Raw genomic sequence first — 12,703 nt, forward strand, 5'->3', positions numbered from 1 at the left:
ATTGTGATTATTCATAGCAGAACCTATAAGTCATGTTTCTCCAGTTGGAAAAGAGAAATGTGTTGCACAACCTACATATCCATTCAAAAAGAGCTTGAATATTCAAAAAGCTCTGCTTATGAATGAATTACATAAAAAATTATGCATAGATATTATTCAGCAAACAGTTTGAACATATACATCAGAAAAACTAGTTTGTTTGGAAAACTTGCAAGCACATAATGGAGCAAAGAAATTATTCATTATGAATTATTTGCACAGCATCTGTCTTACTTTCTCATGTTAATTGCCTCTGCTAAACCACATTTTCACCCCCTCAGTATGTAAATTTAAATGATTTTGCATATTCTCTGAATATCCAGTAAATGCAAGTTTCATTACCTTACTGCTTACATTTTTTTCTCTCTAATTGTACTGGCATTTATATAATTTTAAAATTTGACCTACCAGCTTCCTGTAGATTGCAACCTTTTCCTCTGGATTCTGATTATTGCCTAAAAAAGAAAAAAACCCCAGATATTGAAAAAATTAAGCCCATGCACATTGACTGCATTTGTGAAAGATCTCGTAAGGTGTGTGTTAATTCCTACTGCGTGTATAAAAGCTAGGGCTTGTTTTTAATCACAACACTTTAAATGTAATTATTATAAATCTAGGACATGACCCACAATTGATTGGAATTAACACAGAAAATTTTACTGACTTCTCAGAACTTAGAGCAGAGCTCCTACAAGAACTGGGTGATGTATCACCATATCCTTTTGTGATTCTACACTCTTGTGTAGAATTATCTGTTCTACAAATACAAGCTGATATATCAGACAGTCTGACTTCCTGTAAAAATATCTTTTTTCCCCCTGAATTTTGCGAAATTTTCATCCTTAGACCACTGACTCATGTTGTCTCTCAAACACCATGGGAAGAAAATGTGCACATGGTATCCTGTCTTTTCTTTGCCATCACTTCACACCACCAGCAGAAATAAGAAATAAGTGTCTTGTCCAAAGCTGTCTGCTCTTAGAAAATAAATGCAAGTTTAACCCTTCAGGCCTGTGAACAGAAATGATCCCCTGGCACAATCTGTCCCCTGGGTCACTGAGAATGGGCCAGCCAAGAGACACATCAGGACTGTCTCCCCTTTATCAGCACACACTTTGGTAGAGACCTGCAGAAAGCACTCAGGAGGCCTCAGTGCTGTGCTTAGAAGCCAAGCTCTTTGAGAAACACAAATACACACTTTTCTAATGGCACAAAACCTTCTGGTTAGTATTCCATCCTCAATGTACCACAAAATACATAACCCCTGAAATTATTGTTTCTATTTTACACTGAGGTTACAAAACTCTGTGTTAACATGGGTAGAACTAAACATCCTTATTCATGTATTTGCTGAGGGCAGAAACCTGGCTGAATGCTTACAGGAAATGTTTTGCAACAGCCATTAGTCCTTTGCCAAGGCACAGGAAGCAGATGTTATTGCCTGCACATCACTACTGAAAACTCAAGTTTTCCAGCATCCTCATGGATTAAAACACGGGAGAAGAACTCAGGATATAGTGTTATGTTACAGTATTTTTTCATCAATCTGAAATTTCCCTAACTTGTGCTCTACAGGTATTTGTGGGCCATAACGGAATTTCTGTCTTGAGAAGTTCCCAGTGCACCCCAGAGACCTCAGCAGTATTTTCTGCTGCTGATCCATCCACCCTTCTGTGCTGTAATGCACCAGGCCTGGCTGTCAGATCACATCTGAAATGAGCAGCACCAATGCAATTTTGGGCCTCATCTTCAGCAACTCATTTTTTTATAATATACCTTTAGGCTACTAAACACATCTATAGGTTTCTCCTCAGGACAGGATGTGCTGTCCTGTATGCTTTAGCAGTTCAGTGAGCTGAGCTGATTCAAATGAGCCTTGAAATGTTAAATACAACTTGTAATATCAAACGCTCTCATATCAAATAATTTTCTTCCCCTGGATCCTAGGGAGATTAAGGACTCATGCAGTGACTGAAATGTCCACTACTTACATCAAATACCCCAGCACTGGCTATATCATTATCTGCTCACTGGAGGAACGGCTGAAAAATACAACTTCTGACTTTATTTGTAAATCAAGCATTTAAGGAGCATCTATCAGGTCCATATGGCAACAAGTGAATGTGAAATGTTGAGTAACTGTGTCACAGTGTGACCAAAGCCTTCATGTACAACCCTGAGGTGATGTTTTCTTTTTAACTGGTGTAGAAATTAATTTTGGGGTGACAGACCAAACTAAATGCAGTATGGCTGCACTTCAAATTTTCCTTCCTTCTGCTTATCTCAAAGTCCAGAGAAAAAAGTTGTTTCTTCTTTATTGTTTTTCTGGTTTTGCTTTCATATCTTGCAGCAGTGTTTGTTTACAGCTTGCTTACCTTCCTTTCCTTCTCAGCTGAATTAAGATGAAGACTTGTTTGAATCATCCAAAATGCCTTCACCCAAACCTCTCCTGTGTGTTCAGAATTGAAGAGTGGGAACTATCAAGGCATTTGCTGCTTCTCTTCACCCCCTTTGCTTTGCAGATGCAGAAGAGACACTTACAGAAGGGTGCTTGACCTCCTGGGCCTGCCCTGTTTGCCAGTGCATCCCCTGTGTCCCAGTGCTGAGCCTGAGCTGGGTCTCCTGCCCTAATTCTGGCACCTTCTCACTGACACACATTTTTGTGCTATAATTAACTTAATTATCATATCATAAAGCAGCACCATGATTTAGATCTATGCACTTCATGGTAGCCTTATAAAAACCAAATATTTTGAAAGGTAATTAGTAAGGAACTCAGTGTGAAAACCAGGAGGTTGTGTTTTCCAGGACTGGCATTCTCATTGTAAATGCAGTCACACACAGGATCAAATGGCTCTGGAGATGCTGTTTGAAAAACTCTGAGAATGGCAATAGACTATAAGTGGGCAGACCTCAGTGTTGCAAACAACTAAAAGAATTATATTAGCATATAGAAAATAACCCTTCCTAAATCACATTTATTTCAGGATCCTATTTCAGGAGAAAATGTGGAGTCTTGATACCTCTGTGGAACAACTGTTAACTGCATAATGACAGTCACAGCATACAGAAATGAGTAGGGAGTACTTTCATGGAAAGCATATTGTCATTTTCCTTGCACTGAAAGTCAAAGGCAATTAAAACATAATTTAATTAGAGAATATCTTATCAGCTGTAAAAAGTAAAATTGATTGATATGCAGTGTAGGGATAACTTGGCTGCTGCTATTTGTAAAGTGATGCTGAGGCTGACAAATTAGTCACTTGGTTTTTTTATTTGATAATTTCATGTATTTTTATATTTTCTTTCACCACTGAAAGCATTTAATTAGCTAATGTTTGATTGCTCATTGTTTGGAAATGGAAAATGTTACAACTCCATTGTGATTTGAAGAGTTGTTGGCCTTGAGATTAAGCATCTTGCATGACTACATCCTGCTCTCTCATTACTAAAAATATTTATCTGATAATAGGATTTTTCCTATGATTATTTTTGTCTGTGTTACCATCCAATAAGATGTTTTAGTCTCCAGCTTAAACATCACATGAAGCTGGAAGCAGGTCAGCATAGCTGAGAGCAGCTCCAAACGAGTGAGCAATCTCCTCACTTGGAAGAGTCTGTATCACTGACCCAAGGGCTGAATTTGGCCAGGCACGGAGGAGCCAGTCAGGAGGGATGAGCACTGATAAGCCAGCAAACCTACTTCTATTTTTGAAAAGCCACAAAACAAAAGGGATAGCCAATTTATTTGTTTTTTCTTAAAACATCCCTTTTCTATTCATTAAACCTGAAATTTGTCCTCAGTCATTACTTCAGTAATGAGCTGCAGGGTGGCTTGAGTTCATAAATATTAAAAAAATATCCAGGTGTCCTTTTCTGTTAATTCTATTCATTAAAAGAGGGAGAGTTGATGACATGGCCTCATGTTTTTTTGGCTATTTCCAATATTTCTCTTCTGCTAAGAGAATACAAGCAGACTAATGTCCATATGGATTCCAAATTATTGTATTACTTCCCTCACAATGAGCACTCCTACAAGAAAATCCTAGGATTTTCAAAGGACTGGTAAATAAATTCATTAAATAAATAATTTAAATTAAAGTTATAAATTGAATTAATAATTTAAATTAAATTCATTACTTAACTAAAACCAGATGCCAGTGCTTTAGGGGTGGGATTCCTGAACTTTGTAATGCCTCTGTCCATAGAACTTCTACTGCATTTGTAGAGATTAACTGGGTAAAGTAAGAGATTAATCTTTGCTTGACTAAAATAATACCTTCAAGGTAGATTTTGTTGTTGTTGTTGTTGCTTGTGTGTGGTTTTTGGTTTGTTTTCTTTTTAAAGTTTTCAGGTCAGTTTGGTTTTTTTCCCATAGACAAATCCATTCTTCTTGGGTTTACCAAAATCTTTTTGGAGTGTGGCAGCTGTGGTTTTTCCCTGCTAGGAAAATCTCTATAGGGGTCTTTATTCCTGTGAAGCCCAGTTTTCTATGTGGGCTAACTTCTTTCAGAGTGGAGGCCCATAACAATTGCATATGATTAATAAGGTAATTTCTGCTTTGCTCAAGGAAAGGATATCAGTGCATGTGTTCACCTTTTTATATTAGAATCAATTTCAGAGGATAGGTTTTCATATTAAATAGGTTATGAATAAGAATGGTCTCATTTAGATGCAAGAAAATATACAGAATTCTGTATAAATATTCTAACAGTCTGAGAAGGGAAAATAATTTGAATAAGTAACTCATTAGGTCTGACTTCACAGTGATACATTTAATTGAAAAAAAAACCTAAATCAATTAGTTGTTTCTCAAATTGTTGGAGACAACTGCTCTCAGGTCTGTCAGGTGTTTTATATATATGTATAAAAGATAGACAATAGATATCATAATAATGCAATTGCTTCTATGTCAGCTGGTGTTTAGGAGCTGGTTGAAAAAAAATATTTCATTTGAAAAAATCACATGAAAAGCTGCAAAAAACCAACACCATGTTACTGGAGACTCATAAGTACACTACTAGAGGTGTATATTAACTACACAGTCTACTGCAGTTGAAAATGTCCCTGCTCAGGGCAGGGGCCTTAGATGACCACTAAAGGTTTCCTCCCACCCTAACTAAGTGATGATTCTCTGATTCTCAGAACTAATACCAGAAATCAATTTAAAAGTTTTTGAACAAAACCACTGAGAAAGGCTTTATCTGCATCCAAAAGGGATGTTTCATAAAAAGCCATGCAGTTCGTAAGTTAAAATATTAAAGAAATAAACCAGGAATTAGTTATTTCACCAATTAAAAGTAATCATCAAGCAGCAGTTACAGCCTAATAAAATACCTCTGGGTTTTGCTGCTCATTATAAACATCTCTGTACTTCACATACTTTGTACCCTGGATGTATTAAAAACACCTGAAAGCAGTAGGTTTGCCAAAAAGGCATGATCACCTTTAAACAAATAACAAAACAACTTCTCAGAAGTGATGGCAGGCACGAGCAGTGTGCACAAACTGTTAGCTCCCCTCCAATTAATTTTCCAAGATGCTTAAAGCTCTCATGCTCATCTGTGGAGATAAAAACCTTCCCCAGTCTGTGCACGAAGGTGCCATTGTTTTCCTTATTGCTGTTGAAAATACTGTACCACTCTTGAGTGAGTGTGTAAAGAATTCAGAAAGAAAATGGCAGATTGTGGAATTAATTTTGTGCTTTCAGTGTATTTCACACAACTGGGGCTGGGTTCTGCCACTGCATCCACAAACAGGCTCCCCACAGGTGCTCACACCAGTGGGCTCAAGTGTCTGCAGGAACACAAACTGTACTGTGAGGAAGAGAGTGAGACTCCTAATTTAAAAGATCCAGCTGTATTTTTGAGTCTTCATTACCTTTACAGGGAGTAAAGAGCAGTCTAAGCCAGCCAGCAAGATAAAAGCCTCCTCTCTTCAGTTACAAGGAGATCTATAAGAGGGATATCTGCTCTTTGCTTTATTATTTTGTGGGTTTTTTATGGGGAAGATAAGGAATATCTTAAGGAACATATTGCAGGAATCAAATTTACTGAAATAGTTTAACTTTATATATTGATAATCAAAAATATTTTTGTTTAGCCTAAAATTTCCCCTAGGGGAAAAAAAAAGATTATGTGATATATGTGATGTAAAGACATTTCTCCTAAATACATATTAAAGACTAGTTCATTACAGACAAACAATAAATTCTGGGAATGCAATTCTCTAACAGCCTGGAGGAGATGGCTGTTTTAAACAAGAGTGATTTCATGAGCCAATATACATCTGGGAAGCTGAAGAATGCTGGCAATGTCCACTTCGGTGGCAGCAACCACACAGTCCAAATCTATGTGCGCCCAAATCTCCCTTTCCTGTTTAAAAATCCTTCTCAAATCATCTGATGCTAGCAGGAGCCTGTCAGATGTTGTTATGAATTACATAAGATAAAAAAAAAGATTGTGAGGAAGGCTCTGCATGGTGACAGAATGTGTTTTGAGTATATGAGTATATCATGTTTCTTTTGAAAATTGCAGAACCATTGGGTTTTTACTAATGTGAACAATTTCTTAAAAAATGCTTAATACTTCCTACAAGAAACCTGCAAATAAGAAACTAGGGCAGGCAGTAATGTATTTTGATGCATATTTCACTCAGAAGAGTTCCAAAGCCTGACACAAACACTGCTGATCATGGCCTGCAGTAGACTCAAGGATAATCACTGCTCTAACAGGAGCTTTGTCCCACCTTCCCAATGGCAGGTTTCTAATAGAGTACAAGAAATCCTCAAAAGTTCCTTATGTGATGGCAGACCTGACTAAAATGGTAATGGATTTTTTGGCCAAGAAACTCAATATAAAGGCAAATAGACAAGAGCTGTGTTAGTCAAACAGAAGTTATTGGGCTCAGAACAGAGTAAATGGATGAAATGACAGATATGCTGGAGAGAAGGTCAGGTTACACGGTGTAGTGATCCCGTTTGGCCCTCAGCAGGTGATCCTGCTGCAAGTCTGTGATTTCTGTATCTCTACTGATTTATTTGTGAGCCCATACACAGTAATGATACCTGTGCCTGATTACTGGCAGCATTTGGCCATGAATGATGTCAGTAAAAATGTGTTTAAGTAGAATTATGACTTGCATGTTCTTAATTTCACGGCGAGATCAAGGCCTAAGGAGGAGAACAGGCATATTAATTTCCTAATGGGAAAGCATAAAGTGCATTTTTGTTCACTGTTTCCCACCATTGGTATTACCAGTGCAGCTTCTCTGCAGCAATAAAAGAGCTGGAACAGAAAAGTCCCAGGAGCTGTAACATCAAAAATCTGTGGGTTTTTTTCAGAGCCCTCCAACTGGCATTGTGCTGTGTGCTAACATTCACATCCCAGCTCCCTCCAAGGAGGCACTGCTGATGTCACTGGCAATTTTGACAAGAAGTCCATTCATGTGCTGACTCATGATGATTTACAGATGATCTCCATGCAAGTCAAATTTTTACAAAGAAATCAAGCAGTGTCATGAAGTAAAACCAGAGTTCAGAGCTCACCTATTTCTGGTTCTGATTCCTGACTCTGTAAAATGGACATTTATTGTGGATTTCATAAAATGATGCAGTTGGCTTTTTGCTTTCAAGCAATGCTAAGAAAAAATGAAAACTAGTAAATTACAGTATAAATATCCTGGAGACCTAACTCTAAACTATTGCAGCCTCACAGAGCCCACTGTTCCACATACATGCTTTTTATTTTATATGCATATTATAAAACTGGTGCTTAAAGAAATCTGTGTCATACAAACTTGTAATATCAAATATTAATCTTTGATAATAACACAACGCAACTAAAAATCCATCTGAATATACAGAAGGGAAAATCTTGCATTTATAATTTGTATATCCTTCTGCTCTTACAAATATTTTGGGTGTTTTCACAGACCAGACTTTCCTCATCACCCAATTTTCAAAAAAATGTCCTGAAAGATACCTGAAGCTGTTCACCAGGATACAATAGTTATTTGTATGTAGTTTCCCACTTTTTTTCCCCACTATAAGTAAACACAGTATAATGATATATGGGAGGAAAAAAAGCCTTCAAATATATACAAGAAAGCATACAAGCCCCCTTACTAAAATAAAGTCAGGAAAACTAGTCTTACTTTCTAAAGACTTATGGTCTCCTATAACATATATCCATGTTCAATTGTATTAATATCATTATTTGAGCCAGAAATATTGCTTTAGCAGGCAATCTGTCCAGAAGATTTTCAAACATTCCATAAAGGGGATTTTGGTTGAGAGAAAGTGTTTGCTATACATATTTTTTTGCTACTCTATCAGTTTCTGGTTTGTTATTCTTAAAAAGGGGCTTTGGCTTTGCTTAGTCTTCACCTATTTGCTGTTCATTAGTCAAAGCAAACGAATTGGAGTCATGTGATAATGTCAAAGCTGGCTGACAGGATAAGTAAAATTACATAAATGACCACTGGGGCATGAATTGTAAGTAACTATCAAACATAAATACACAGTTAACATATGAAGATAGGTTAGGTTTGTGTCAAAATGCACCAAAAGACTCACACAAAAGACTCAATGAAACCAACAACTAGGGATTCTAGAAGTTTACCAATATGTTACCCCAACAAAAAGCACAATTTTGAAAATAGTTATTTTCTTTTGGCATATTCTAAATAGCACATGTCACAGTAAAAACAACTCACTTAAACATTCTAACAGTCAGTAAATGAACTAAACAGTGTTTCCCAATGACTGGTCAATAGCTTGTCATGCTGTTTACTTGGCATTCCAAAGGATTGCTCAGATATTTTATTCATATGTTGAAAGTTGCAAGTGGTAACCACTGGACTGGATAAAATCCTACAGAGTAAAATGTGTTCAGATTAGGCACTTATAAGTTTAGTTTCATAGTTTAATAAGTCTTTACAATTATACTAGCAATGAAAACAGGCAGGGTAATTAAGTTTCTGAAAGAGTAGCTTTGGTTACACCAGCAAGCATTTAAGAAGTTGAGGAGTGTGCCAGAGGTTTTAGAGAAGTGCAGATAAATATCATCTGTAGCCCTTCCCTTGCCCACTGATGTACTCACTCAGTCAGAGAAGCTCAGGACAATTCTTCTGAACTTTATGAAGGGGTAATTAATTTTGAATTCTGACATCTTATCATGTATTTCTGCCTCTCAGTAGATGAAAGGACAGGAACAGCATGGCAATTCCAGGAGAAAAGCAAGAACTATCTCAGCCCCATTGAACCCAGTGCCTGCACAGCCCCTGTCCTGCTCTCCCAGGCACCAGGCAGCACTCCAGGGATGCTCACATCCCCCAGCCCTGCCCTCTGTGGTTTCTAAAGCAAAAATCTTGGTCCTGGTTTGGATTGTTGCTTTCTTCCAGCACGTTCAGCTGTGCTGTAATACGTCATGGTGGAACATGTGAAAGCTCATGAGGATAACCAGAGAGGAGGGCAGAAATGAGAAGCATTTCTGATACCCTGAGGCATCATTTGCTAAGACTGCTGGCCCTTGGTGGTCTTTATAGGCTATTTCTTGTTGAAATCTAGCACCAGGAGGATTTTCATTGCAAGTTTTTCCAGGAATGTTATTCAGAGATAGTAGGTAATCACTGAATTTCATATTAACAAGCTATGATGTTAAATAAAGTACTGAAAATCTTAATCAAAGTTATAAGTATCAACAAGAAGCAAAGTAGCTGATAGATTAGCTGCTGAACAAAAGTTTTCTATGATTAATTATATTATAGTGCACTAATTTAGTTTCCTCGATCTATAACTTCAAATATCTATACTAATTAGTTGCCAACCTACAATATAATAAATGAGATAATGAAATAAAGATGTTTTAAATATCCATTTCTATTACATGCACAATTCGAAGCATGTTAACGGACAAGATGAATTCTGATTATTTTTTCTTAAGGATATATTAGCATTTCATTATATACATGAATGCCAAACAATACTTTCCCACAAGAATAATGTTCAATTACTAAATCTGCAGGAATTTGAAAATAAAATACTGCACATTAGATGGAGGCTGGCATGGGTTAAGTTTACAGAGACATCACACTTTTCTCCATCACATTTTCACCTGCTCATGTGATGCAGTTTTGCTTTGATGGAAAATTCCTTTGGGTCTTCTTGGTGTAAAGCTGTTGGTGCTTGCAGCAAAATTTGCAGAGAAAGTGGTGAACAGAGAACGTTTTCACTCAGTTGTTAAACCAGAGAAATATCCACAGCATTTTTCACAGTTCATGAAAAGGACCATCAATTTCTGTTAGCTTTGTTCAATTTGGGAACAAGTTATACAAGCTTATTTTCTTCTATGAATTTGGTTGGGGGAAAAAAACACGTTATTTTCTGAATTTGTTTTAGAAAACTGAGCTCTTAGGTTCCAAATTTAGACTGAAGGAATTGTAATATCCCCCATGGAAGCTGAAGAAACTCTTAAGGAGCCTTGGATTGAGGCAGTATTATTCATTTTCCTGAAAGCAGTGATGACAGTCAAAGCACGAGCAGTGTGGCTTGTTTTATATATCAACCTTGCATGTTTGCCTGTCAGCTTTGTAGTTTGTCATCCACAGCTTTGCCTGCAAATAGCATGAACTTTGAGGATAGCAAGCTGAAATGAAAGACTCACTGCCTCCTATTGAGAAGAAGCAGGGCCACCAAGGAATAGCAGAATTTCTGTTTATTCCACTTCTTGTAGCCTAAGTTGTGGAAAAATATTTCATTACTAGTAGAAACATAATACAATTCTGTTAATGGTAGTATAATTTGTTGTTACTATTTGGAGTGAATCTGTGAATAATCTAGCTCCTATAACAGATGAAATCATAAAAGAAAATACTAAATGCAAAATCTGATCTACAAAAGCAAAGAATGAGCTGGAACAGCTGCAATAGCTTATTATAAATACTTGCCAGAATTGTTCAGCTCTGGCAGTGTTTGTCAGCTGGAGTGCAGTGGTTCTGGAGGGAGGTGAGTTATCCCTCCTGTCTACGTGGAGAAACAACACAGCTAAGTGAGCAGAAATGCACAAAATGCCCTGGTTTGTCACGGCAGGGTTTTACTGATGGGACAATTCTCAGAGACAGAAATCTTCCACCCCTCCAGGCAGTGCTGCCAGAGCAGTGCCTGGCCAGGCTGGAGCACACAGGGAGCTCAGACTTCTATCCCTGCAATCTTTCTATAAACCTTATCAGTTGCTGGCGTTGTTTTCCCTCCCACAGGTGTGAGCTGCAGATGTGTGGTCAGTGCTGCTGTCTGGGTACAACCTGCAGAATTTTCTCCTCATTCTGCCAGGGCTGGGAATTGTACCTGCCCTGAGCAGCTGCATTTGTGACAAGACACATCCCATTACATCCCATTTACAACTTACCCAGTCAGGTTAGCATGGAGAACATGAGTTTGCAAGGTGAAAAAGATTTGTATCATGTGAATTGGAAAGGAGATACAAACATCCACCAACGTTTAAAATAAATTTGCTTTAATTAAAACTGACATACTCTGAGTTCATTAGTCTGAAGTTCTATAGCATGTCAGCATTATGTTAGAATCATTTTAAATATGCAGGAAACACATCATAAGGCTAAGTTCACACACACTTGCAGTTATATTGGTCAAACAGCACTAATCAAACTGTTTTATTTGGTGTTTGATCTAAAGCCCATGAGAGTCTGGCTATTGCATTCAGTGGGCATGGACTTCAACCCTTGATGAAACAGTGCTTGATCCTTGTATAATTCCATTATTTATGTTACTTGCTGAATATATTGTTTCTTAGATAATTCTTTACAAGGAACTACCAATAGATAGAACACTTAAAAAACTCAGACCACTTATTGTTGCAGTCTTCCTTTTCAACTCCTTCAAATCCTGCTTATGAGTACCTACCTGCTTCCCTGGTGTCAGGGGAAAAAGGGGGTTTGTCAGTAACAAGAAACATTTAGATACCACTGAAAGACTTCTGCAGGCTCTTAGCTACAATGCATCACATCTCTTAGGTTCATTTTAGAAATGCTATTTTAGCCACTGGTGTTTTATCAAATTAACTGCTGCAGTGTGGCCATATTTTACTGGGAGTCACAGGTACCCAACACAGCCATGCGTGTCAGCAGAAAGGTGGCATCAGCTCTTTTCACTACATTTGCCCATGTCTGGTCAGTTTGGTCATTGTCACACAAAATCAGAGACTGGCTGGGGGTGGCAGGAACCTCTGGGGATCATCTTGTCCCTGCTCAAGCAAGGCCACCTCAGAGCTGCTGCCCAGGAGCACCCAGACAGCTCCTGAATGTCCCCAGGAGTGGCCACCCCCAGGCCCTGCAGTGTTGTGGTGTGATGTCAGGGTTGGCCTCAGATACCCCAGGTTCCTCCCTGATAATTCCCTGCCAGGTGTGTCAATCATGCCTCCTTTCCTCACCCTGACCCCTCCCAGCACTGTCTGTCACTCCTGGCATTCCAGAAGGGCGTTGAGTGATTGGCAGAGTCAAAGGATGCCCTGTAGCCCTGGGGGGCATTGGGCCATCCAGGTGTCCTTTGTCCCTTTGTCCCTCCCCTCCTGTCCCTGGCTGGTGGCTCCCTGCCCCTTCCCTGCCCCTCTCCCCGGGGTTAAAGGAGCAGCAACCACGAGCTCAGGGA

This window comes from Geospiza fortis, unplaced genomic scaffold, assembly GCF_000277835.1.
Source record: "Geospiza fortis unplaced genomic scaffold, GeoFor_1.0 scaffold413, whole genome shotgun sequence".
In the NCBI taxonomy this organism is placed as follows: Eukaryota; Metazoa; Chordata; class Aves; order Passeriformes; family Thraupidae; genus Geospiza; species Geospiza fortis.